Source organism: Canis lupus, chromosome 22 (assembly GCF_048164855.1).
Source record: "Canis lupus baileyi chromosome 22, mCanLup2.hap1, whole genome shotgun sequence".
NCBI classification, from domain to species: domain Eukaryota; kingdom Metazoa; phylum Chordata; class Mammalia; order Carnivora; family Canidae; genus Canis; species Canis lupus.
The window spans coordinates 16731407-16758062 of record NC_132859.1 but is presented as its reverse complement, the minus strand read 5'-3'; the positions used below and the strand labels follow the sequence as shown (position 1 = coordinate 16758062).

Genomic DNA, 26656 nt, shown 5'->3' with positions numbered 1-26656 from the left:
TGTCACAAAAAACCTCACACCTTCCAATGAGTCATGGAATAATGCAAAAGGTAAGTGATATGGTTAAAAACCTCATTTAAAAAAAAAGAAGCTTGTTTAATTCAAAAATAATAGAAAACCATAAAATGCTCAGAAAATATAAAATGCTCATTGGAGTTGAAGCCATTATTTTCTGAGCAATCAAACGGATCATTTATCAGCAGGTTCTCGGATTCCGTTTTCCTCAATCAGAATCCTGTGTGCAATAAAGGCAGGCCGCACTTGTGACCCCAAAACCCTTTCTCCTTCTGTATCCGCACCCCTGAGAGAATCCTCTTTTCAGCCTGACCTCTCCCTCTACTCCCTTCCTCGCCTCTACTTCCTAAGGTGAGTTTCTGGCCTCTGTCTGGGGCCTGGCACCCCGGTACCCCCGTTCACCACCTCCTGAAACTCAGCCTGCCATGATGCACTGTTTCTCCACAAAAGTGGCTCCTCACCCCATGTTTTCAACCCAGTCAGTGTCACCATGGAGTGGAAGCACTTTCTGAATAGGATCTTCCTCCTCTATGCCTGAGACCAACATCCTTCTTCTAAGTACCCAGGAGGAGCTTAATAAATGTTTGCTGAATAAATCCAGGCATCTGGCCAGGAGCCACTTGCTTCCTTCCCGTCCCTGGACCTCTTCTCTCTACCTGGAATGCTCCCATCCATATCGTCTCCTCCAATTCTCCATAAATGAACAGCACCATTGTCCAGTTGGTTGTGTGGTAGTGAGTCTGGCCCCCTTTAGGAGAGGATGTCCTAAAACTCATGTAGCACTGAATCCTATACACTCTGCTTCCTCGCTCTTTCTCTGACCTCCCTTCTCATCCTCTCTGTAATGCAGGACCCTGGCCTTCCTCCCACCTGTGGGGCCACGTCCTCACAGAGGTGTCCTGCTCCCCACTCCCTGGTGTAGCCTGGTCTGGCTGCACACTGCAACTCGTCCCTCCCTGGCTCCCCTCTGTCCTCTGGCTTTCTGTTAAGGCAGAAAGGTTGCCCCATAAGCTTTTGCTCCTAGGAGTGAGTCTTCGGCCCCAGCCCAGCAGTCACCTGGCACCCAGGTGCCACAGAAGCTCTCTTGCCCAACCCTGGCTGGCTGGTAGAGCAGAAACCAATGGTCAAAGCAGGGAGTCAATCAAAAAAGGTCTAGGCAAACTTTTGCTTTAAATTAAACCTATACAGGTAAGTGATTTGATGCAGGACCTACGCTTTGTTTTTGGAGCAGGGACCAGCGCTTCACAAACCCTATCGGGTGGTGACAATTCCCCATTCCAGGTCTTGTAGGTGGAGGGCACCTGAAGGTGTACAGGAAGACCACGAGGATGGAATCGGTCTTGACTTTCAGACTCCCCTGCCTCTGCCACCACCAATCTTGAGTCCAGTTCTTTCCTCAACACCCCACAGGATGCAGGGGTGGGGGGGGTGGGGCACTGTCACCTTTTCAAGTCTCTTCAAAGCACCCATGACTCAAGAAACCCCACTCTTCCCTTTTATACTCACAATCCATCGGTGTTTGTAATATTTAATGTTTAATAAAGTTAGGTGTACTTACTAAGTACAATGGGCTCAGACACATTCGAGAAGCAACACGGCTGACCGGTCGGCAGAGCACGGACTCCCGGGCCTGCGGGGCTGGGCCATGCGGACAGCTGAGCGCATGTGAGCAGCGTACACACCTGCCACCCCCACCAGATTACGGACTCCAGGCCCAGAGAGCCCGGCCCAGCTCCCTGTGTTTATGACCTCAGTCTAGCACAGGACCGGAGCATAATCTGGCCTTGGGAAAGGCTGGCTGAATGGAGAAATGAGGCCCCTCACACACCAGCCCTTCCCCAGCTCCAGAGACTCTTCTAGCAAATCCCAGCTGCCAGATACTTCCCCTCCCTACTCGGACTCACTCACCGCCCATCACATAGTCAGCCGTGTGGCCTAACTCAGACCCAGATGCAGGGGACCAGGGGCACTCTCCAGTCCAGCCTCACGGTTCTCAGGTCAGGGAGATGGAGACAAGCTAAGAGATCTGGCCAGGGGCATGTGTGACCGGCACTTCTCCCCCCACCTCCCAGTTTGGGCTCCTTTCCTCTCTTGTTCCTGGGTCCCAGGGGCTGGCAAAGCACATGGCACACGCAGAGTCCCATGATGGCATAGCCCAGCCAAGGATGGCTCTGGAACATCCCCACTCTGCCTCAGTGGCTTATAGGTGAGACCCTTAGGGTGGCAATCACACCTGCCCCTTCTTCCTCCTGGCTTGGGGCATGCGAGATACCTGATTAGCTTCAGCAAGTTAACGTGCAGATAAGAATTAAGTCAACTTCAAACCACGGACCTAATTTAAATGTAAACCTTGCACTCCTACTGACCCAGGAGTCTGGAACTGACTCAGAATAAGTGCGGTGATGAGAAAGCCCCCCGCTGGCCGACGTGCCCACTCACTAGGCAGAGAGCCGGACTCCGGCTTACAGAGCCACGGCATAAACGGACATAAACTTGCTTCCTGGGCTCACAGACATTTCGTTAAAAAGACTGACCTCTTTTTCATGCTGAAAGCATTTGTGTGGTCTTCAATCCTTGCAATTCCATCACAGAAATAAGATGCAAAGCAGTGAACGTACTGCTGTCCTGATTGTGGTACCGAGGCACGCAGAATGTAAGACAGAAGAGAAACCATGAGGTCTCTCAGGCCAGTTTTGCTTTTGACTTGAAAACCGGGCAGGCCCACCTCCTGATCTGCCCCTTCGTTTATCACCAAAATGAACATGGACAGAGAGGATCCAAACATTCCCGCGGGCTGTGCAATGCACTGTGGGATTTATTTTACCCATGGCTATGTGATAACTGTGTGTTTTTTTTTAAAAAAAGATTTTATTTATTTATTCATAAGAAACACAGAGAGAGAGGCAGAGACACAGGCAGAGGGAGAAGCAGGCTCCATGCAGGGAGCCCGATGTGGGACTCGATCCCGGATCCCAGATCGTGACCTGAGCCGAAGGCATATGCTCAAACCGCTGAGCCACCCAGGCGTCCCATAACTGTGCTTTTTTAAGACAAATTTGAAAACTGTTCTGGGGTACCTGGGTGGCTCCATCAGTTAAGGGTCTGACTTTGGCTCAGGTCATGATCCCAAGGTCCTGGGATCGAGGCTTCTCCATCTCCCTCTGCCTGCTGTTCCCTCTGCTTTTGCTCACGCTTTATCAAATAAATAGAATCTTAAAAAAAAAAAAAAAACTGTTCCAAACTCCACTGCCATTAATAATCCCTTCCTTCTGTAAACATCAGTCGGCACCTGCTATATACCTAAGAGTATGCCAGGAACCAAGGAGACAGCAGGATAAGCTACCCACTGCCTATAGATTTCACCTATTTTTGGTAAGGAGGCGGATGGGTTGACCAACGTTCACAGCCCAACGTGGTAAGTAAGAACTGGCATAGATAAAAAGAGAGGGAGCCTGTGTGCACAGAGGAGTATCTCCCGCCCAGCCAGGCTGGGGAAGGATGCAAAAGGAGTATGAAAGTGTTCCAGGAAGAGGCAATAGGTGTTTTGGGTTTTGAAAGATGAACAGGAGGTTAGGCAGGTAAATCAGCTGGGAAGAGATAACAGCATCTGCAAAGCCTCAGCCTGTGGGAGGCCATGGGTGTGTGTGTGTGTGTGTGTGTGTGTGTGTGTGTGTGTGTGTGTGTGTGTGTGGATGGGCTGCAAGAAGGTCAAAAGAGTAGCCAAGATGGACGGAGGGAGGGTATGACAAGGTTCACCACCGCCAGGTTGCCAAGGGCCTTGTATTCTATATTGACAAGATCAAACCTGATCCTGATGGTGGTGGCTGGGGAGCCCCAACATGATTTTACACAGGGGAGTGATCAATCCACAAACGATCACCTAAGGGCCCCTGAACAGCTGAGCAGCATCCAGGGACGTCTTCCTTTATTTGCTGCTCTTGAGGCAACAGAACTTAAAAGCCTCATTAGCAGGCAGGTCTCCCAACAAACAACTAAGCCTCTTTGCCTTCCATAATGCCCTCTTTGAGGCCACAGCTACTTTCAACTGCATTCTAATTTCAAGAAGTGATAAACATATGCTCATGTTTCCATTTACAAGTTTTTGATTATCAGCCTGGCATTGTAGCTGCAAATTACCCATTTTCTATTATAATTATTTTTACTTCTCTGGATGAAGAAGGAAAAGAAGCACTTTTAAATTACTGAAGTGCCTGAGCCACAGAGGGAGGGAAGAATTAAGCACTGCTGCAGCTTTTGCCAATGGCAATATAATAGCAAGAGTTTGAAAAATGGAACGCAAGTTGGTGGGCTGTGTCAGACCAGACCTTCTGGAGAGGTACATTTGCTCACCATGAGCAGTTTACCTAAAACCGGACCAGACTGCAGCAAACTAGGGAAGAGCTCAGCTGGGGCAGATCTGCTGCCCCAAGGGCTCTCCGCAATGATTTCTTGAAGACTGCATGCTTTAGGTGACAGGCACAGCCCCTGTACTCTCGGGCACAAACACTTGCTTTTTCTGCTTCTAGGAGGAATTTTTAAAAGATGGGATTGTCACTAGTCAGATGCATTCGAGTGACTATGGCCATACTATGACTGGAATTCACAAGGATGCAGCCACAGTCACTGGCATCGCTGACCCCTCTCCCAAACCAGATGCAGCACAGAGCTTTGTCTGGCTGTCTTTGTGTTCCGGCCTGGGCTGGCTGGGACGGGGATGAGGAAGCATCTTGGCAATGGGTGGGAGGCAATGAATTCAGGTCACTAACTGAGGTGAAGAGGATGCTAGCACGCAAAGTTGCATGCCTACTGGCAGCTTAATGTCCCATTTAATTGGCATGTAACATTAATTGACAGAGTAGCATGTAAATGAGAACGCGACCAGTGGCTTTGTAGCTTGGAAGGTGCTGTTGGTGACTTTGTTTTAAAAGCATAGCTTGGATGAGCTAAAAAGTTTTAATATTGCAATGACTTGCTCATCAAGAAACTGTGCCAATCCTTGGGTGGCTCAGTGGTTGAGCATCTGCCTTTAGCTCAGGTTGTGATCCCGCGGTCCTGGGATCAAGTCCTGCAACAGGCTCCCCACGGGGAGCCTGCTTCTCTCTCTGCCTATGTCTCTGCCTCTCATGAAAAATGAATAAAATCTTAAAAAAAAAAAAGAAAAAGAAAAACCATGCCATCATCCAAATTCCTAACATCTTCCATGAGCAACTGTGCTCAGTCTTGGGGACAAGGGTATGGACAATGCCTGCTCTCAAGGCACTCACTCTAGAGGGGGGTCAGGCATGGGAAAAAACCAACAAGTAGATACTTAAATGTTCAGAATGCCATTTGTGGTCAAAGCAAAAACTCTTATCATTGTAGCTGTGGAAGTTCTAAATATTGTGCTCTCTTCACATTTTAAATCCTCATAGATGACAATAATTAACTATCGCAGTAAATCAATAACAGTAACAATGAAAATAGCTAAAAGTTACTGTTTGAGGCATTTTTTATGCACTAGGCACTTTTTAGGTCTACTAACTCCTATTTTCGCAGCACATCTACTGTGCCTGCTACTACACTGCCTTTTGTGTATCTTTTATCTTCGCCAACACTGTACAGAGAAGTATTACCATTTTGTTTCTGATGAGGACACTGAAACCTGGGGCTCTGAGGCTCAGGGCTTGGCCAAAGATGTGAGGCTGGAAGAAGCAGAGCAAGGACAAGCTCCTGTCTGATCACAAAGTCCAGGTCATCTCACTCCCCACTGCCTTTGAAGGCTCAGAAACCAAGAGGGGCTCAGACTGCCCTTCCATGCAAGCCCCAGGCTCTTTGGTATTCAAGATGGGCTCATTCACTTTTGCAGGAAACAATAGATGTAATCAGCATATTAACCATCCTTTAGACATCAATCATAAATTCTTCCCTCAAGAGTAAGTAAATTGCTCTCCTCCTTTCTGTGTCTCTCAAGATCCTTGCATGAGTAAGGAAAGGTAAGAGCAGATTAGCGTGCAGGTGCTCTTCCCTCCACAGCAAAGGCAAGGGGGCTTCCACTCAAGCAGGGGTGCATCATAAGGGTGCGTGTGTGTGCTCCATGAGGAGTGGGGTGGGTAGCAGGGGGTGTTATACAGGAGCATATGCTACAGAGGATCTGTGGGCGCTTCTGTGGTGGGGAGTCTGCCGTGGAGGTGGGTCTCTGGTGTGTCTCAGGGGTTGGTGTGCTGTGGACGTGGGGAGGGTCAAGCGTAGGTGATAGAGATGTACTGCATGGTGTGTGGTGGAAATCATGTTGGTGGGGGGGATGTTTCAGGGGGGTGATGCTGTGGGGGTATATCATGAGATGGGCCATGAGGGTATACTGTAAGGTGTGACCTGGGCGTGGTGTTGGGATTGTGCTGCGGGATTACAGCGTGGGGGCGAGGGGCTGTGGAGCTGTGTCACAGGTGAGCTGTGCTGTATCATGGGGGTGTGCTGAGGGTATGGAGGACCCAGCAGGTCCCTGGTCAGTGCTGGGGGCCCCCTAGAGAACCCACTACCAGGCCTGAGAAGGCTGCCCTTGCCACTGCCCCTGCCTGATTCCCATGATGGTAAGCTCATGCCCCAGCATCCCAATTTTCCCCCAGCCACATCTGGGCTCAGGATATCCAGTGAGGTACTGGGGCAGTAACAGGAGCCCAGGAAGCCCCTTCTCTTCCTCACTCACTCCTACCAACCTTTGGTGGCAGGGTCCAGCTGGTGTTTGCAGGTCACATCTCCACAGCCTCTGCACGGCCCCTCTCCCCAGGGCTCCCAGTCAAGGCAATGCTCCTGAGGACCCTCCAGGTCACAGCACGGGTGAAGGAAGGAAAGGCCCTCTGCTTTCACCTCTTATCTGGGCCCAGCACAGGGGAGCCACACTGCTTTTCTAATCCAGCAGCCTCTCTTAAGGACCGCAGTCCTTCCCTCCTGGTTCCCCCTCTGGTCCTCCAGCCTGTCTTCCACAGGAGCCTCCTTGGCAAGACCCACCAGAGTGGCAATTGTTAGAAAGCTCAGGCATGTGGGAGGAATGCTTGTTTATTGTTCTGAAGGTATATGCCCATTTCCCCCCAGTCTTTAATGTGAAAGCTTTTCAAGCATGCTGCAAAGTTGAGAGAATTTTAAAATGAACACCTGGATATCCCCCACCTAGAGTCTACCATTAATGTCTTATGATGCTTGCTTTGCCACATGTCTACCCCTCTATCCATTCGTCAATCCACCTTAATTTTTTGATGCCTTTCAAAGTAAGATGCAGACAGCAGTGCACGGCTCCCTAAATGCTCTGGCATGCATATGATTAACTGGAGTTCATTAATTTGCTCAGTGTTCTTTTTTTCTTTTTGAACATACAATCAAATAAATGCACACATCCTGAAGGTCACCATTCAACAAATTTTGACACGTGCATGCACTCACATAACTTCAAGGCTTAGGAAGATACAGAACATCCTATCACCTTAGAAAGCCCTCCTCTCCTGTCCCTTCACACTCAATCTCCCTGTCCCCCCCTTCCCCTAAGCAACTCCAATTCTGAATTTTTCCACCATAGATGAGTCTTGCTCATCTATGTGTTAGAACTCTAAATATAAATGGGATCATATAGTGTCTAGTCTTGGCTGGTTTTGGCTCAGGATAATGTCTGAGATTCACCCAAGTGGCTGTGTGCAATAGTAGTTTGTTTCTTTTCTTTGCTGAGCAGTATTCCATTCCTGGGCTACACCATGGTTTATGGATTCTTCTAGATGATCTCCTAGTTGAAATGACTCTGTTGTGAAGTCAGTCACATTTGTATTCTTGTGGCCAGAAGATCAGGTGTATTCAGAGGTGGCACAACCCTACCTGACCTAAGAGAGGGTGAAGGACAGAAATAATACATTCCATCACCCTTATGAAAAATGTAAAAAGTACAGTTCCAGAACAGAGACTCCAAAGTGTGATGGGATGTAAGAGGAGTGCAGGCAAGAACTTGTTATGTGTTTACAGGCATGTCCCTTATCCAGCCTGTGAAACTAGTTTTCCCATAGGAAGGCGACATATAGTTTGCTTTTTAAATGAATGAATTTACATGACAAAACTTCATTTAAATCAGTATTAAATATACAAGGAGTTAAGATATGGACAAAATCATGACCCTTGTATACAGATTCCTGAGGTGTAGGAAACAGTCCCGAGAGCAGGATACAGTCGATCCTGGATGCACATCAAAATCACCTGGGACTTTTAAAAACACTCACACATAGGTCCCACCTCCAGAGCCTCTCATATAATTGGCTGAGGTGTATGCGAGCATTGGTAGGTTTAAGAAGCTCCGCAGTCAATGCTCACATGCAGCTGGGATGGAAAGAATGATCTGGAAAGCTGCCGTTCTCCAAGTGCGGTCCCTGGGCTGGCAGTATCAGCATCACTTGGGTACCTATTGGACATGCAAATTCTTAGACCCCACTCCAGACCTCCTGAATCATTAACTGGAGCTGGGGTCCAGCAACCTGGTTCTTCACAAGTCCTCCAGGTCGGTGTGATACAGCTCAAGTTTGAGAACTACAGCTCAATGGTGGGACAAACCCTAAAAGCAGCCCTCACCTAGCTCCCGAGACCGACGTCTATGCTGTCATGGTACCAGTGCAGCCAAGGTTAGCCAGCTCTGCTAGACTTAGCTCCCAGGAAGCCCTTCTCTTCCCTGAGACAGATAGAGTGGGGTGGGCAGAGGCCAGGTGGTAAGCAGCTGTTGACCAATTACCAAGGGGATGACATCCTGGCGCCCACCGTGTCTTAACCTCAATTAATCCACAAGCCAGTTAATCAGCCCCCAGAAAATCCAGTGTTGACTATAATTTTATTTTCACCATGATTTTTGATTATCACTGACCTCCTTCCACTCCATTACCCTTGTTAATTGAGAATTGACTATGCAGTTAAAATGAATGTTTCCTCCACTAACAGAGCTGTACCAGATTCACCTTAAAGTCCCTTGCAGCTCAAAAAATGTGATGAGTCCACGGATATATTGATCTGATACAATTCATTTCACCAAGAATTTATGAAATTACCACTCAGAGGTCACCTATTATGTGTTCATATGTCCAAAGGCTTACAGGAAAGAAATCGAGTTTTAGTTGAAGAATAACACTGTATTTAGAGAGCGAGAGCAGTGCTTGGCCAAGACTGCTCAGTAGGTTAGTAGCAAGACTGCTAACCAGTAGGTTAGCAGTGAGGTCTGTATTAAAAGATGCCCAACACAGTTCCACAGATTTGGCAAAGTCCTTGGAAACATAAACATTGAGAAGATAAGACACTCCGGGGGCTGCTCCTCTTCACCGGCTGGCTGTTTTGATAAGGAAAAAATAAAAAGAAAGAGGAGGCTAACAGGAGATCAGGAACCTGATTATCTATTCCAACGCTAAGTTTGAAAAATGAACTTTCATGTAGAACCCAAAAGATTACAGAATTTGCCAAAGAAAATGTGCTAGGGAATGTGCAGTGACAATGGAATTCCTAGTAAGTAGCATGTACCATGAGAACATGCTTGACAAAACACCACAGTCCTTTTCTGTAGGATAACACAGCGAAGGGATAACGCCACTATGAAGGAAAAATCACCCTGCCTGTGGAAGGACAGTCACACACTGCGGGGAGTCCTTCAGTGATCACGCATTAAAGAGGCCTCGGCCAGCTGTCTCTTAGTTACTTGACTCAGCACTGACTATAAACAGCTCGACCAAAGCAACTGCACAACTGGGAGGGTCAGAACCAGGTCCTATAATAGGACTTCCTCTCCAAGCTGGCTCCTCCTCCAAGGACTGTCCCCACCAGGCCCTGTCACGCCTCTCTACCTCTGCCCCCAAGCTTGTCCCTACCACTGTGGCTCATTTATCTGTGGGTCTCCAGAGTGCAGAGCTATGTCTAATTTAGCTTGAGACTGAGTACATCCTAAGGGCTCTGTGAATGATTTTTATGGAAAAAAAACAAAACAAAACAAAACAAAAAAAAACTTTTTTTTTTTTATACAAAATTACCACATACAGAGAAGTAGACGGAACAGCATAATGAACTGCGACACAGAGGTCTCCAAATGGTCATTAACACATTTCCATGTTTACTTCATCTTTTTTCCCCTGGAAGCATATTAAAGCACATTATAAAAACCATGACATTTCACCTCTAAATGCTTCATGACATTTCACCTCTAAATGCTTCAAAAATAAATAATGCTTCAAAAATAATTTCCTACTAAAAATAGGAGAGTTTCTTATTTATCCGTAATATGATCACGCCTGATAAAATTAACAGTAATTAAAAATCTGCTATCATCTAACAGCAGTCTGAAGGTCAGTATATGCCTTCTGAAGAAAGTAAAGGTGGACGCGGTTGCGGTAACCCTGAGGGACCCACCACAGGGCCCAGGAAGCAAACATGTGCCACCTCTGTCCACCCGGGCGCTCCACCATTCCCAGGGGTGCAGGAGGGCATGGAAAGCATTCCCTCGAGTGGAGCCTCCTTCCAGAGACCCTAGGGACCTTGTTCCCACAGGCCACCCCATCCAAACACAGCACTCCTATGCTCTGTCCGTCAGCCCGTGGGTGGGTCATCTCTCTTCTACTCAGTGACCAGTTGTGCACAGGAAGCTGGAGCTGGAGTCAAATGAACCTAGCTTGTAGTCCCAGCTCTGTCACTGATAGGCTATCTGACCTTGAGCAAGTGGCCTAACCTCTGTTTGCTCCTCTGTAATATGGGAAATAAGGAAATAAGGCCACTTCAGAGGGCTGCCATGAAGACTGAAGGAGACCGTGGCCCAGGCCCTGTCAGGGAGCACCCAGCATACTGCCCAGGCTATAATGAGCTCACCCAAGTTCAGATGCTGACACTGCAGCAGTAATTATCTTTAAGGCCGGGGATCCCTGGGTGGCTCAGGGGTTTAGTACCTGCCTTTGGCCCAGGGTGTGATCCTGGAGACCTGGGATCAAGTCCCACATCGGGCTCCCTGCATGGAGCCTGCTTCTCCCTCTGCCTATGTCTCTGCCTCTCTCTCTCTCTCTCTCTCTCTCTGTGTGTGTGTGTTTCTCATGAATAAATAAATAAAATCTTTAAAAAAATAAAATATTAAAAAAAATTATCTTTAAGGCCATAGGGCAACCAAAGGCATTAGAATGAGCCAGTGTTGGGCCAAGAGAGAGGCCTCATCCTACCACATCTCTGAGGCAGGTCTCTACCAAATGGAACAGGTCGTAGGGTCAGGGTCAGCCCTTTCCTAGCTCCTGCTCCCTCAGTGTAGGATGGCACTGCCAAATGGAGTGCTGAAGAACTGGAGGAAGGCCTGTGGACTACAAGAGTAGAAAGGTTCTCTGTCAAGGGGCCTCTGGTCACCTACCTGGGCCAGCTGGTGTCTCCTACTAACCTCCTAATAGCCCTGAACCTCACCTCAGAGGCACCAACCTTGGCTCTTCAGAGTTACCAGCCATTGGCTATTCCGCCTTTACTCTTTATTAATGATCACCACTGCCCAGCACCAGCACCAGCACCAGCACCACCACCACCGTCCACTACCAACACGACTGTTTAGCAAGCATCCACTATGTTCTGGGAGCTCTGCTGGATCATTTTCAAACCTTATCTCCCTGCCTCCATGCTGCCATTTTTTGAGGCAGGTGTGACTATCTGCCTTTATAGATGTAGTAGTTTTCTGTTGCTGCTATAACAAATTACCCCCAAACATAGTGGCTTAACACAACACACATTTTATTATTTTACAGTGCTAGCGGTCAAAAGTCCAAAGAGTCTCACTTTAAGATGAGGGTGTCAGCAAGGGTGCACTCCTTTCTGGAGCTCCAGGGGAGAATCTGCTGCTTGCCTTTTCCAGCTGTCAGGGGCTGTCACATTCCTTAGCTCATGCCCTCTTCCCTCTGGCAAGCCAGTCATGGCTGACCCAGTCCTTCTTGCACTGCACGAATCTGACTGACTCTCCTGTCTTCTGCTTTCACTTACAAGAATGTTTGTGACCACATCGACCCATCTGGACAACCCAAGATAAGTGTAAGATCAGCTGATTAGCAACCTTAATTTCATCTGCAACCCAAATTCCCCATGCCATGTAACCTACCTAACATACTCACAGGTTCCAGAAATTTCTGGAAGGCCATTATTGTATCTATCCTCACAGGTGAGGAGACTGAAGCTCTGAGAGATAATGGGGCTTACTCAACGTCACACAGCTAGTAAGGAATATCAGACTCAGGAGTGAGATTATGTGGACTCCAATCTAGCTCCGCTCTCACTACTTTGCTGTGTGACCTCGGGCAAGTCACTTAACTCCTCTGGCCTGTTTCCTCATCTATAAAATGAAAAGTCTATCTAAATGCTAAGATTTCAGGATGCCTGGGTGGCTCAGTGGTTGAGTGTCTGCCTTTGGCTCAGGGCGTGATCCCAGAGTCCCGGGATCGAGTCCCACATCAGGCTACTTACATGGAGCCTGCTTCTCCCTCTGCCTATGTCTGCCTCTCCTCTCTCTCTCTCTGTATCTCTCATGAATAAATAAAACCTTTAAAAAAATAAAAATAAATAAATGCTAAGATTTCTTCCAGCAGAGGATCTGGGCCTTCCCCTCACAACATATATGGATCATAAAGTTAAGGACCCCATGAAACCCACACCTGGTCTGTCTGCCCTGACGAAGACTCAAGTACTGACCATGAGAGGAAGAGATGTTGGCTTGGTCACGGATGGACATCCTTCTGTCTTCTGGCTGGAATTTTCTAAGGTTTTTGTCCTGGGAACCATGGAGACATGGACTTAAGGGCACCCACTGACTTATATCAAACCCCCCTTCCTAGCAACCACACAAGCCTTCAGTCAACTATTGTGTTTTCCTACCAATTCCCAGCTTAGAAGGGAATAAAGATTAAGGTTTCTTTGTACAATGAAAAGAAAAACAGTAGGGAAATCAAATAGCAAACATATAGGGACATACAGGATTATTTGTTGAGAGTTCCCAAACCAAGGCAGAAAAAAATGCTCTTGGGTAGCCTGGGTGGCTCAGCGGTTTAGTGCTGCCTTTAGTCCAGGTTGTGATCCTGGAGATCCAGGATTGAGTCCCACATCCGGCTCCCTGCAGAGCCTGCTTCTCCCTCTGCCTATGTCTCTGCCTCTCTCTTTCTCTCTCCTTCTCTCTTCCTCTGTGACTCTCATGAGTAAAATAAAAAATAAAATAGAAAAAAAAGCTCTTTTTTTTTTTTAGAGATTTATTTATTTATTTGGGAGAAAGTATGGGCACGTATGCAAGAGAAGGGGAGAGAGAGAGAATCTCATGCAGACTCTCTGCTGAGCTTGGAGCCCAATGCAGGGCTGAATCTCAGGACCCTGAGATCATGACTTGAGCCAAAATCAAGAGTTAGACACTCAACTTACTGAGCCACCCAGGCACCCTGCTCCTCTTGTTTTTGTTTTTCTAAAGATTTATTTATTTATTTGAGAGAGAGTGAGAGTAAGAGGGAGCACGAGCAGGGGAGAGGCAGAGGGAAAGGGAGAAGCAGGCTCCCCGCTGAGTGAGTGAGACGCCCAAGGAGGACCTTGATTCCAGGCCCCTGCATCATGACCTGAGCTAAAGGCAGACCCCTCACCGACTGAGCCACCAGGCACCCCCAGAGAGCTTTCTTTAAAGCAATAAGCACAACTGTCAATCTTTCTTGGGGAGGGTCAAGTTTGACCTTCTTAACAAAAACAATGTGTATTCCTCAGGGACTACATTTCCTATTGGAAACAGAAAAAGTGTGTGATTTCAGAATATTTCCTCAACAAGGGAAGAATTCTATTTTGCTGTTTTTTTTATAGGATAACAACTCATTGATGATATCATAGTACTATATGATGACTACCATCCACACTTTCCCCCAATGACCCCCAATGTGGTGCTACTTTTGGATAAGACAAGCTGCCAGAGAGTGGTTCTGGGCTGACCAGGGGGACTGCACAAAAACTGGGCTTGGGCCTGAACTTACGAGACCAAGCAGAACAGGGTAGGACCTGATTCCAGTTTTGGCAACACGCTCAAGTGGTGACACGCTCAGTAACTAGAATTAGGAGATGTAGTCACAAATGAAATTAGAGGACGGGGAACACAGGGCAGCCAGAAATCTCTCCCTCCTTCCCCCCTCCTCAGTACAGGCCTCCTCTGTATGCTGTGGACACAGAGCTCCTTGAGCTACAATGCCACAGTGTGCAACCTCTGGGTGGCCGTGGGTCCAATGAGAGGAGGCAGGGGAAATGCCAGGATGGGATGGGAGGTGAGGTATATGGGAAGAGGATGCTCACAATTAACTACAGCTCTCAAGGAAGGCTTCCAGTGTATTCTATCCCATGAAAGACGGCACATAAATGCTATTCACTGCAGTAGTGTCTGCAACAGTCTGGTGCCACCCGTAGAGAACTAATTAAGTAAACTAAGGTAAAGGCACACAATAGAATACTCTGCATCTGAGTGAAAGTGTGAGAGGGAGGGAGAGGGAGGGAAGGAGAGAGAACAAGAGAACCCTTTATGTACTGATAAGGAAATTTCTCCCAGATATATTGTTAATCAAAAAAAAAAAAAAAAGAAAAGAAAAAGAAAAGCACAGAACAGAAATATAAAAATACCTATAAACTGAAAAAAATGTAAAGAAACATAACAGTGGTTGTCTATGAGGAGACAGGCGTAGGGGATGAGAAAGAACATTTTCACAGTATACATTTATACTTATTTCTTCTTAACTTTCCAATCAGGTAAATATGTCACCGACTCAAGAAAAATAAAAAGAGAAATTTAAAACAAAACAGAAAGCTGTGGCCTTCCAGGCAGTTCTCAAAGGAACAGTCAGACATATGTGGGGACTATGACAGGATGTATTTTCCAGCACAGCCACAATGTGACCTGCCTTCCATTAAGAGGTTGGTCTATGTTCCATCCCCCTGAAGCTGGGCAGGATGGTAAATAGGGCAAAAGTGACACCAGGAGACTTCTCAGGTTGGTCCCCTAGGATATCTATTCTTAGAATCCAGCTGCCATGCTGTGAGGAACGCAGGCTGCATGATGACGCATTCCAGCCAACAGCCTGGCCCAGGTCCCGGCCCCCCACCCCCACCCTGCTACCATCTAACTGCCACTGAATGAGAGATCCAGAGTGAGACCTGCCCAGCTGAATCCAGTCAACCCCTGGAACTGTGAGAGATGCTAATTAAATTAAAAGGGGACCCTTTTGTGTTGTGGGGCCTCTTCGCTTTTTGATTTTCCTGTTTTGCATTCCGTTTTATTTCTTCTGTTTTCTTTTAAGCCCCTAAACTTTGAGGAATAGCTCTTGGTTTGTGCCTTTGTCTTACACTTCATTTTCTAAGATGGAAGTCTTCGGACAAACTTACAACAGTTTACCTGTGACCCCAAGGAGGTAGCAGAAACAACCTGAGAGGGGCAAGTATTTGATTGGCCTGTGAAAACAGGAATCACCTAGAAAAAGTGAAAGATGCTGACTCTGGATGCCTATGGGAACCACAAGAGGCACCATTCAGCAGGCTGCCAGATACAAAGGTCTGGGCAGAGAGGGGGCATATGGAGATGGGGCTGCAGGAGGCACCTATGTAAAGGTGATGGATGAAATCATCCAGGTGGAGTGTATGGACATGTCAAGAGAAGGCCAAAGAGAGAACCCTGGGGCTCAAAAATGCCAGCAGAGGAAAGGCAGCAGGGAGAGAAATCGAAGAAGAAACAATCGTGCAGGAAGGAGGAAAATCCAAGAGAGAAGAGTTCAAGAGCTGAGCATGGTCAGAGTTATCAAATGTTGTACAGAAGATACATACAGGGAAAGCCCAGAAGACTTGGCAATGTGGAGGTCACTGGTAACCTACCACAGAGCAGCCCTCCTGAAGTGGGAGGGGAAAAAAAATTAAACCTGCAATGCATTCCCATTAATACAAATCGCTTCAACCGAACTTTATGCAACCAATCAGCAAATAATTTGGGGCTTCCTGTTTTATCTTCTGAGAAACACTGGAGGAAAAAATAAGAAGAAAGGAAAAACATCAAATGCTCAGGGTAGAAGAAAAGAGGGAGACAAACGTTGGCAAACTGAATAACCACCACCTGCGTGGCAGAGACACAAGTAAAAAGGCACAGGGTGATCAACTGCCTCTTGCATTCATCCTTGTTTTGTTTTTGAGAGAGACTATGAAAGATTCCTTTGTTGGCCGTTCACAGCAATGGCAAGGATGAGCAAGAGCATGGAGACTGCACAGGCTTCACCCAGTGACCCAGTACTGACGAAGTGCCGTGGCTGCAAGGAGCGCCCTGCAGAGGAGGATGCAGGAGGATGCACTGAGTCATGTCTGGCATCCACACAGGACGCAGGAACAGGGCATGAGCACCAGGTGCTCACCAGCTCATCCTTTGCAGAATGCATGTTGAACCATAGCTGAACAGAAAATGGCCACATTTCTCTAAAACACTGGGATCTTGACTCTTTTCTCTACACATTCTAAAAAGCCTATAACTCAGAGCAAAGGGTTTAGCCACTAAACTCTACTGAGCCTGCGACATGAACAATCTTAAATCTCTTGGAATAAGGCCTTCATTTGTAGTGACAAATATGCCAAGAGAGTTAGTAATAATAAGTACATGAAAAATGTTTCTAGAATCTGCATTATGCCCCCAAATTTCTGGCACTATTCCTCCTCCATGCATAGAAACAAACAAACCAAGCATATAAAATGGATGGAGACCCACAAAACTTAAGAGTGAATTAAGTTGAAATGTCAGCATAACCATTTTGTAGGCCTCAGTTGTGAGTAGATATCTTGATGAAGAGCTCACTAAATCTTTAATGGAGGTGGAGTATTTCTACATAAATGCAATGACCACAAAACATCTGTCATAGTGCCTAAAGCCATAACTACAGAAATTCTCTCCCACCCTGTGGTATTAGTGTCAGTATGGTGAATCCAGTATTAATATTAAAACACGGCACTGGAGATAGAATCATAGGTTGACAAACGAGTTTAAATGTGGTCTCCCAATGAGTTTTTCTTTTAAGATCATCTTCACGTAGTACTTGAGAAATAAGAGAAAAAAAAGTCAAGATACAACAGAGGTGGAAATATTGCCATGATAAAGATCAATCTTATTACACACTCAGGCCCTCTTCTAAACTGTGGAGTCTCAAAAAAAATAAAAATAAAAAAAATAAACTGTGGAGTCTCAAACTGTACAGCTGTGAACACTAGCATTCCACTAGTGTTAAATATTAATAGGCCATCCCAGTTCACAGGGATAAATATGGTAATGGTTTTCTTATTTAAAGATTTCCTCCCACAATTTTTCATAAACTTCTGGGGTTGGTTACCATTTAACGCAGTCTTCAATTTAGTATAAAGGGGTCTCTGATTTGGCACAGAATTACGAATCTGGTTATTTTCAGTTTAGAACATTGATAATGTTCGTGGTGCTTAGGGAAGAATGTCACAGCAGACCCTGTCAGTGCTGTGCCCTGAGCATTCAGGCCTGTCTTTTGTTGTGTTGTTGTTGTTTTAAGATTTTACTTATTTGAGAGAGAGTGTTGCATGGGAGCATGAGCAGGGGGGAGGGGCAGAGGGACAAGTAGACTCCCTGCTGAGTGGGGAGCCTGATGTCAGGACACTGAGATCATGAGCTGAGCTGAAGTCAGATGCTTAACTGACTGAGCCACCCAGAAGCCCCTCAGACCTCACTGTTTTAAGGCAAGCCAGCTTGACTTCCACGTGCTAGCATCTGCATCCCTTTGCTCTGATGCTTCACCTGGCAAATGGAAAGTTCCAGAAGCCCCAGAGAATTAACTCCACGTAGGGAGCAATACTCACCCAATGATGGACAGCAGTGGTGCTTATATATTCAGCCCCCACACCCCAGGACAGGCTAACTCTGGGACGGGTGTTCTACAATGGCTGCCAGAGATTCCTAGCAGATTCAAACTCCAATGGTCCACACCGGTGACCTGCTCAGCAATGTGCTCGCCTGGCTCATTTCCCTATTTTCTGCTAGTGCTTCATGGGATTTCCTCCCAAATCAATCACCAGACTCAAAGTCTTGTCTCAAATAACGACGCATGTTATGATGTGCCAATCTATAGCCGATTGAATGAGTTTGAGAACTGCTGCTTTAGGACCTACCATTGGCCCTTGCCAGTGCCAGGCAGAGAGGATACATGGGTTTAAGGCCAACTAAGGGGTAGTTGGTATTAAGAAAACAAAACCTAGTCCCAGAGGTACTGGAGTACCAGTGCCTGAGCAGGACAGGAAGCCACAATGACGCAGGGCTGCCCCAGATAACTGCTGACCTAAGAACTGCATGTGTGTTGAGGGCAGAGGTTGCTGAAACTTTGCCAACAAAACCCTCGAAGACTATAAACCCAAATCTCCTATCCCCATCCCACCAGTGAGGAGCAAGAATGAGGGAAGCTAGCAGAAGGACACGAAGCTACACATCAAGGAGGAGCAGCAGCCTTCTTCACCATAAAAACCCCTGAGAATCTGAATCTACAAGCCAGAGTGAGCACATCTGCAGGCCACTTAGCTAGTGGATCCAGAGTAGTCCTTTGCCCAGAGACATGGAGGCAGGGAGCCAACACTGACTTTAGAAATTTTTGATTGAAAGATTTAATCAAGAGAAGGCCATAAATAGAGTGCCCTTAAAACTGCAAACATAAAGGTCATTATTTAACTTGGCTTGTTTTAGGATTTTTTTTTTTTTTTAAGATTTTGCTTATTTATTCATGAAAGACACAGAATGAGAGAGAGAGAGACAGAGACACAGGCAGAGGGAGAAGCAGGCTCCACGCAGGGAGCCCAACACAGGACTTGATCCCGGGTCTCCAGGATCACGCCCTGGGCTGAAGGTGGCACTAAACCACTGAGCCACCCAGGCTGCCCTTAGGATTTTTTTTTTTTTTTTTTTTAAGGAGAGTCAAAATACAATATAGAAAGTTTGAAATGTGAAAAAAAGTTATCCCTAGTTCCTTGGTTCTAGAGCAATTCTTGGTTGCTCTGAGGTATCCTTGCAGACTGTTTTCCTGAATGTGTACTGATCTTCATAGTTTTAAGTACTACATAATATTCCATCAATCTGTAGTTTGACTATACTCTCCTATGCTCTGTATTCAGGTCACTTCTAAGTTTTTACCATTATAAATAATGATGCATCTTTACACAGTGGCTTTTTTCACTTTTCAAATTATTTTAAGACAGAATCCCAGAAGCCCACGGTTTGGTAGTATTTCAGGGACCCCTGAAACAGGCAGCCTTCCTCCTTGTATCATCTGCAGTGCTCTGATTGCTCATAAAATACAAAGTGGGTAAAACACTGGCATCCTTCTTCTCTCTCTCTCTCTCTCTCACACACACACACACACACACACACACAGGAAGACAAGGTTGACCGACAGCATTGTAAAAATTACATAGGAGGAGACCAGATGGGAGAAATGAAAAGCAAAGCAGTCTTTCATACTAAGCATAGGGTCCGTGCAATAAACACTCATTTCTGATCTTTCAAATGAACATTTGAAAGTGGAGAGTAATTTCAAGTTAGACTCCTACACACTAATTCACGTAACAGGCATTTTGCCCTAATAATCACCTGCTCACAGAGAGACTCCTAGCCTTTTAAAGCCCGCTCTTTACCTGGCCTGGTGCGATTCCCTTCCTGACACTGTCACTCACTCTCTCCCACGGGCAGCTCACCAGGCCCAAGTGGGGGTGAGTTCCATCACTTGTTTTCATCATTCTTTTCCCTCCTCACTTACAACGCTTTTCAGCGAGCAGACTGGCTGATAGCCGAGCTGCTGATGGCTGCGGTTAGGATGCAATTAGGCTGAATTGCGTTGGTCAGCCTTGGTCAGCCTTGCTCCACACTCCCTTCTCTGTCAAACACTGTGACGAGGTGGGAAGGACCAGCATCAAGGCACTAAACCCTTAGCGTCTGCCTTCAATAATTGTTAGCTGTGCTTCTGCAAGTCAGTTCCAACGCTCCTCCCTGGGCTGTGTCCTGCCTTGACAGTTCACTTCCATAGAAGGAAGCAAGGGAGGGGGACGGATGGAAGGTGGAAAGGCAGGAAGACTGGCTCTAATTTAAAACCATCTTAGGAGCTCTAAAAAGTTATGGGTTGACTGATAGACACATTTACTTCCCAGAACCTTTTTTCGTAAACACCTACCACTTAACGCACACTTCCAAAGGGGAATAAATACCGTCGCTGTGTGTCAGCCTCATGGGAGGGAGATTTCCAGAGCTGCTTCTTTCCTCCACGGCTCAGGGCCACGCGATTACAGCCCCGTTAAAGCTGCACCCTGAGAACACGGCAGTCACACCCACCAAGACTGGCCTTCTCAATTTGCGCACAGCAATGCTACTTTGCTCCCTTTGCTTCGGGGAAGATGGTAGCTCATCTCTTGTAATAAGGTCCACATCTGAGACTGGTGGGGATCGAAGATGTATTTTGTCGTCAGCTCTGGCCAGACAAAATAACTCTCTAATAATATTCAGTCATGAAGACAGAATGGTTCCTGAGGCTGTTTGGATCATGTCTTATTAATAACACGAAAACCTGCCTTTTGGTGTTATTTTCTCCTTGTTCTCATTGGAACTGAATGGGCGTGAAGGCAGGCATGGTGTCTCTCTGGAGGACTGCTGGTTCTTCATGAAAAATGGTGCTGGGGCACCCAGCTCTGCAGGGGTAGTCCTGCCCTCCTGGACAACAGCGGTCAGCTTTACACTGTCCTCTCGGTGGCAGGTCACTAGCTCCAACGTGATGGAATCTATGCTGGAACCTCACTGAGCCTGTGCACCCAGGGATATCGGAGAAAGTGAAAACAGGCTTTCAGACCGATCCTATCACTCAGAAGGGAGAGGGCTCCGGGACCCACCCCCCAGATTTACCCTCAGGCGAGCCGGATGCCTGTTTGCCACCACTACCCAGTAGATGTGTGAGGCTGAGGACTGCAGCATCCAATGAGATAACATCCAAGGAGAGGCTCTGTTAACTCCAAAGGGTTAAGTAAATTGAACATTAGCATTCTTCTGCCATTTTGAGGCTGAAGCTAAAGCATGATTACTTTTTAAAGTACACACCAGAATTTAGAGAAAAATACCATCCACCAGTCTTCAAAGGCATATAAATGAATGAGTATAAGCCTCCAACCAACCTTTATGGACATGCTTTATGCTGATACTGACCAGATTTCTGTACCTGTCCCACCTCTTCACATTCTTCTAGCACGCCAGGCTTCTCCTTTCTGACAGTTAATCCAGGTTATAACACGACGTCATGTGTTTATGTGCTTAATTCTACCTTTCTTAATAACCTGTCTTGTGATGTCTATGGGCCCCTGGAGGGCTGAGACTGTGTCACTTTGACTCAGCATTGTAATCCCCAGGACCCTGCCTAAAGGAAGGGAGGGAGAGGGAGGGAGGATCAAGGAGCCAGGCGCAGAGCTGGGTACCAGGAACACTTGGTCCAACAGCTATGGAAGTGCTCACAGCCCAGCAAAAAGCAAGTCCAGGTCAGCTGGAGAAGGGCATGCACAGCAGGGGTGCCCACTGCGACTGTGGGAAGGAAGGGCCAATTCAGAAAAGCTTCCCTGCAATAGGCTGTGTCTCTACAGCTGTTCCAAGGACTCCGGCTTTAGGGGCAGTTCTGGTCAGGGAGGCATGGCGATGCAGATCAGACCTACACTGGAGAGGAGGCCAGACCCAGAGATGCCACTCCTAGGGAGAAAGAACAGATAGTTCTTACTTCCAGAAGTCGCGGCCACCCTCATCCAAGGCACTTTCATCCAAAAACCCATCACGGAGAACCTTAGATTTCCCCAGATTCATACTAAAGACCGAACGAATGCCTTTCTATTCCTATTTCCTGGACTGAGGCTATGGGTCTGTGGGCATGTGAGAGAGACAACGATGAGGGAGCCATAAGTCCACTGTGCTTGGTTAAACACCACCATGCAGAAGTGCGCGGCTAAAACAGTGGGGTAGGAGCTGCCATCCCGAGGCCTGCCCTGCAAAGTGGGATCCGTCTGTCTTCACCAGGGAACTATGATAAACGAGCAAAGACAGACACTGGTCAGGACAATCCACTTTATTTAAGAGCTTCGACAGCTGAAAGTGGTTTTACATAGAGGCATGGAAGATTTATCTAGATGATAAAATACCTGAACTTGAAAGGCACATAAATTATCAATTTGCAGGGTTTTTCTCCTTTTAAGATTTCACATAGTCAAATGCTTTAAGTAATGAATGAAATGCACATAAAGTTGATTTCATTTCACAAGAGTTGTCTGGTTAGTGTCTGCAGAGAGTCTTTGCTTCTAGATGGGGTTGAGCTCCAAATCAAAGCCACCCATCTGTGTCTGTGGCCTTCTGTTTCCATATCTCAGTGGAGATCATTTGGAGGACTGATAAATATGATAATAATAACAGCAACTGTAACGGCCTGAGCACTCTCCATACGGCGGTCTGCACACTAGGACAGCACTTCATATTACAAGCATTACATAATACTCCTAACAGCCCCGGGAGTTCATACAATTGAGAGAGGACTTCAACTACTTCCCTCTGGGCCTCAAGCTCCCTAATTAGTTCTTTCCAGCTCATCTCTTAACTAGGCAAGAGACCCTGCAGGAAAGCATCCCTGATGGGAACTGAAACTACCCCCTCAAGCCATCCGGACTGCCCTGAGCCAGCAAGACCCCATGACACACCCCAAGACACTGATCGACCTGACCTTTACTGCCCACCTGCCTGTACCCACTGACCTTTGTCCCACATTTTCCTTATATAAACCTGGGAGTGTTTTTGACACTTTGGCAACAATCTTTAAGATGTTAGTCTGCTGTCTCCTGGGTGTTGGCCTCACTGAAGTAAATTCCTTGTTTCATTACCAATGGTCCCTCTGCCTTGGGACTTTGTCCGCAGTGAGTAGCTGGAAGCTGGATCCCCCCCTCCCTTCCCAAGCCAGGTACTCGTGCATCTTTGTACCCCAGCTACACAATGATTCCCATTTTCCAGATGATGCAAAAGCTGAGCTTTAGAGTTTCTACGATTCACGTGAGGTCACACAAGCAATTTTATCAGACTCTAAAGCTGCAGTGTTCACCACAACACGGCAACATACATGAAAATACTTGGTCATGAGCAAGTACTTGAAAACACTAGCTCTTTTGCCTATCTTCACACTCCTTTCTTTTAATCAGCACACTTTTAACACCCAGAAGCTTGCCTCTCGGGTTTAGGTTCATCCATTCACCACTCATTCTGGGCCCAGTACTCCTCTGCAAGCAGGATTTACAGGATGGCATTCTCCAGCTCTAAGACCAGTCTCAGGCCATTACCACACCCCTAGGAAGGTCGAGGGCAGTATGACGCAGGGGCAGACCCTCACAGGGCACCCACACTGAGCTGTGGGGTAGAGATACAAACTGAACAAGACAATTTTAGATCTTTTTCACCCTGGTCCCCACCTCCTCCCATATATATCCCTTAGCTTTTGCCCTGTTTCTCTGGCCAGAGACCTCAAACTCCGGGCCTTCTGACAGTGTGGCTCCCCATAGGCCTTTTATCATGCAGAACATTCCTTTCTCCTCTGGGCCCAAGCTTTCCGGTAAAAGCAAGGCCACAGATAACCCACCCTCCTCAGCTAATCGCCCTGCACAGACCCTCAGAGCCACCTCCTCACCCCCAACCCCCACAGTCCTCCTGCCCTGTTTCACCAATTTTGGCCCAAAATAAGGAATAAGAACAATAGTATCTCAGTACCAACTTCCTACGTGTTAGGCACTGCTTGATGTATTTTAGGTACACTAACTCATTAAATCCCATAATCATCCTCTGACCTAGGCTCTATTATTATTCCTATTTTAGTTCATTTAGGGGAAGAGGGAGGGAGTTAATATTTCTTCAGGGCCAACTGTACACCAAGCACTGTTAAGCTTGCACAATCAGAGGATAGGTGACCTGCCCAGGGTCTGTCACAGAGATTTGAAGTAAGAAATAAGAATCTGGACCCAGGTCTGCAACTGCCTGGCCTATGGTTCCCCTTCCCTTCTGCATGGCTGGCACTGCCATGGTCTGCAAGAGGAAACAGTGGCTGCACCAAGACACGCTTCTGTTAACACCTGTCCTCTGTTTTTATTACCACTACCCCAAAAACTGTGCCAGACTCCTCTGTCAACTGTGTTCCCCCACTGTCTGGGCCTCCCAGCCAGTTTTCATGGAGCAAATCCTCAAGTCTACAGCAACTGTGTAAACAGAGCCTAGAAATCTGGGATCCTTCAAGCCAATAAAATACATGAAGAGGTGGACACAAAGAAGGGACACTTCCCTGAAGTGTCCAACCCCTCCTAAATCCCTGGAGTTTCAAGATCTGAGGGGTTACTGCCTCTGGAGAGTTGCTTGGCCAGCTGTAGGGGGTGATACCACCAATGAAAATGAGCAAGCAACTGATGGTCGGAACATGAGCCTTATGTTCTGGGGGCTCGTGGAACTGGCTCTCTGGGAAATGGGTACCTGGCTGGAAGCAGAGGGGCACTCCCAGCAAGGCCAGTGGGTCGGAAGCCCTCCACCAGGCTCCCAGAGTACTGAGCCCACAAGCTGAAACTCAGTTTACTTCCCCTGGCCCATCCTCCATGTGCTCCAGGAGGGCAGGCCCATGGCAGATTTCTCTCTGAACTCTCAGAGCCAGTAGAAAGTGAGTACTAGTTAAATGCTTCCAGAATAAAGAGCCAAAGCGGGCATCATTTCAGGGAACAGAACAGGCTGTTTTGAGGGATTCTACTCCGACAAGAGAAGTAGACTCCAGGAGAGGGGAAGGGAGTCTGCTCAGAGGCAGGCACACACCTGAGTCCACGTCATCCTTCTCCATCCAGAAACGTTTTCACCTGTACTTCCCTTACTCACCCAGGGCACACCCCCTAAATCCTGTAAATTCAACACCTCAATCTTCTATGAATAGGCACCTCAATCTTCCTCCCCCTTTTGCAGGGCAGGAAGTTCAGGAACTGGCTTCCTCCTAGCTCTCTGCAGGCAGGCCCCACAGACCCTCCTTTCCTCAAACAAGCCACACTGTCTCCTAACAAAATGTGTTTACTCTGTGGTTCTGCACCCTGGACCTGCTGGACCCCCGCTGAAGTCTGCGCTCCAGCACCCTTCAGAGGTAGAGACCGCGGTTGGAGGCTGTCCGGCACCCTGCACTTTCTATCTACCCAGCTCTTAGCACAGTTCTAACCGCTTACACTGTGTGTGTAGACTATCTACCGGCTGTAGGTCTTTCCCCTAGACTGGTGGGCTGCCCCGCCGAGGGCACCACGTCCGGACGCCCAGCACTTGGCCCGGTGGCGGGCACACGGGGCACACGAGGAGTACCTGCTGGCCACGTCCTTGCAAGTGCAGGCTGCCAGAGCGGGGAGGTGGGATCCGAGCTCGTGTCTGCCTGCCTGGGGTCAGAGCCAAAGGAGCAGTGGGCGCTCGGCTGACCTGCCCCGGAGCGCTGCCGGGCTCCGCACCCCGCCGCCACCTGTCGCCCCCGCGCCCAGATGAGGGCCGGCGCCCGCGGGGGCCAAGGCGGGCTGGGGCTTACCTGCGCGTGGCGGGGCTCCGCAGAGGCTCTCTGTGAGCCTCGGGGGACTGCCAGGGACTGGGGTACCTGCCGCGCCGAACCCCGGCTTCCGGAGGGCGGCGTGAGACTGCGCCTGCTCCCGACGCAGCTCCGAGGCCCCGCCGCCGGGAGACCGGCCTGCCCCGCCCCCGCGCGCGCGGAGAGGGGGGCGGGCCTAAGGCGAACCTGACCCCGCGCTCCCGGGGCGCCCCGCCGTGGGCGGAGCCAGAGGAAACCAGCCCTGCGCCCCGCCCCCTGGGGGCGGTCCCTAAGGAGACTGGGGCCTACGCCCCGCCCCTCTCGGGGGCGGTCCCTAAGGAAACCCTGCGCCCCGCCCCCTTGGGGGCGAGCTCTAAGGAAACCAGCCCTACGCCCCGCCCCCTTGTGGGCGGTCCCTAAGGAAACCAGCCTGAGCCCCGCCCCCTGGGGGGCGGTCCCTAAGGAGACTGGGCCCTACGCCCCGCCCCTCTCGGGGGCGGTCCCTAAGGAAACCAGCCCTACGCCCCGCCCCCTTGTGGGCGGTCCCTAAGGAGACCGGGCCCTACGCCCCGCCTTTTCGCTCCCAGCCCCGCCCACCCTCCCCCTCCCCCGGGGACCCTTTTGTGTTGTGGGGCCTCTTCGCTTTTTAATTTTCCTGCTTTGTATTCCGTTTTATTTCTTCTTTCTATGTCCCTGTTCTTAAAAGATCGAATTAAAAGATAGAGCAAAGCAATGCATGAACACTCTTTACAAAATAAAGTTATCTAAATGTTCTTATAATGAAGGCAACAGGCCCTTCTCCCTTGCTCCCCACGCACAGTCTTTTATATCAGTTCCTCCGTTTAGCTCTTCTGGTGGTCACCCCCTTGTCGCTAAAAAAAAAATAAGCTTACATAGCGATTTCTTGATTTATCTATTGACTTTCTGCCATGTTAGATGAGGATTTACTTTCTTACTGTGCCCCTGCTTCCCTTCTCCTGACAAATTTACACCTCTATTCTTAAGTCTTGGCCTGGTGAGCTCTGAGACCTCGA

The 26656-nt window shown here is 48.0% G+C and overlaps 1 protein-coding gene across 15 annotated transcripts in view; it reads right to left on the bottom strand.

Annotated features, from left to right (window-relative positions):
- The window catches only part of NMNAT3 (nicotinamide nucleotide adenylyltransferase 3), a 114392-nt gene extending 88533 nt beyond the window's left edge, over positions 1-25859 (bottom strand). For 2 of the 15 annotated variants that reach the window (XM_072792512.1, XM_072792529.1), the window contains exon 1: positions 25626-25839. The gene's annotated coding sequence lies outside the window, so the exon portion shown is untranslated. Of the gene's footprint in view, positions 1-1573; positions 1702-25411; positions 25483-25625 lie in introns of those variants that run through there. The other 13 variants (XM_072792531.1, XM_072792533.1, XM_072792514.1 and 10 more) reach the window with 12 other exon arrangements.
- Positions 25860-26656: the final 797 nt, after the last annotated feature.